Source organism: Marmota flaviventris, chromosome 5, assembly GCF_047511675.1.
Source record: "Marmota flaviventris isolate mMarFla1 chromosome 5, mMarFla1.hap1, whole genome shotgun sequence".
Classification (NCBI taxonomy): Eukaryota; Metazoa; Chordata; class Mammalia; order Rodentia; family Sciuridae; genus Marmota; species Marmota flaviventris.
This window is the reverse complement of record NC_092502.1, coordinates 1,175,571-1,177,371: the sequence shown is the minus strand read 5'-3', so window position 1 is coordinate 1,177,371 and position 1,801 is coordinate 1,175,571.

The window sequence follows — 1,801 nt, the reverse complement described above, 5'->3', positions numbered from 1 at the left end:
TTTGGTGTTTTTATCTTGAAATTGTGTTGAATTTTTCTAGTTCAATTCTTTCCTACTCTTTTCCCTCTAGTTCATTCCCATGTCTGCTTCTTGAACGCAGGTGTTTTCAAGCCCGTCCATGACGTTCCTCTGTGGATTAAACATCCATTCTGTGAGAGGCGATGTACTTACTGATCTCAGGTTCATAAGCACCCATTGTGCGCCTACCCTGACATTCTTCATCTTATTTTTTAACTTTATTTTAACTTTTTAAATTTAAGGTGTCTTTGTTTGTATTTCTTCTGTCTTTTCCTTCATAAACCATTTTATTTAACCTTTTAAGTATCCAGTATTTGAGAAGTAATGTGGACTTGCCATCAGTTCAGAATTTTAAAAAAATTGTAACTAAAATAAATAGTTCAGAATTATCATCATTTAGAAATTAAAAATCATATTTTGAAAAGTAAAATGGTTAGTGCTGTTTAATTTTCTTTTCCCACACTATCCATGATTTGATGAAAGAATGTTAGACATTGGATATGCAATTATTGTTAATTACTTTATAACATATAGCTTTTTAATTTTTACCTACTTGTGGGGTTCCTTTTGATGAATTCACAAGTGCATGACATAATGTGCTCCATTTCAGTCCCCGCACTACCTCCTTTCTTCCCCTCCCTCTGTCGGTCTTCCTTCTGTCAATTTATTTTTAATTGGTGCACTGTATTATCCACAAAAGGGAAACTCACTGTGATGTAGTCACACATGCACCAGGCACAACTGAGTCAATTTCGTCTCCTTTCCCATCTCTCCTCCCTCCCCCTTCCCCAGGGTCCCCTTCATTACTGGTCTCCCTTTTGTGGGGGGTAGTAGGGATTGAACTCAGGGTCATTCAAGACCACTGAGCACATCCCCAGCCCTATTTTGTGGGAAGCCATCCTGACACGTGACTGGGCGGCTCCCGTTAAGGGTCTGAGGCTTCTGGCTGTGTCGGAATTTTCCCGGCCCTTTCCTGATGAGAGAACCCGTCCGTGTGGGGGTGTGACTGACCACTGACCCCGGGGGCCCAATCACTGACCCTGACCTTGGAGTGCAGTCCCCCCTCAACCTTCATTGGATGGAATTATCCCCTGAATTTCTTGTTCCCCAATAAAAGGCTACTCCCTGGCGTGTTCACTCTCTCTCTCTCCTCCTAGCCCTGAGTAATCCTTGCTGCCCTGCTGGGCAGTTAGAGGTCGGAGCCAGAGAGGGGAGCCGTCTCGGACCTGGCAATAGAAATAAGGTAACTGAGTCTGTGTGTTTTATTTCGATCTCTTCTAACTAACTTTATGCCAAGAACCTCATTAATGAAACCATTGCGCAGGCCGCATGGTGGACTATTTTGTATTTTATTTAGAGACAGGGTCTCACTGAGTTGCTTAGTGCCCTGCCCATTGCAGAGGCTGGCTTTGAACCAGTGATCCTCCTGCCTCAGCCTCTGGCACCACTGGGATTACAGGTGTGTGTCACCATACCTGACCACATCATGCATTTTTAAGGAACATTCTGGTTGTCAGGAGGACCCGCAGGCATGCCCACCACTTCACCTGCAGCCCACCAGCACCTGCAGCTCACCCTGTTCCTGCCTGCTTTAGGATGTTTCCCTGCCACCTGCCTTCCCCACCACCCTCAACACCTCTCTTGTGCCTCAGGGAAACTACTCCAGGCCTTCTCCCACACCTTTGTCAATCAACACAAAAAGGTGCTGTGCTGTTTGTTCTAATGGGGGGAGGGTGCTGGGTTGTAGCTCAGTGACAGAGCTCTTGCCTAAACCAGTACTGCA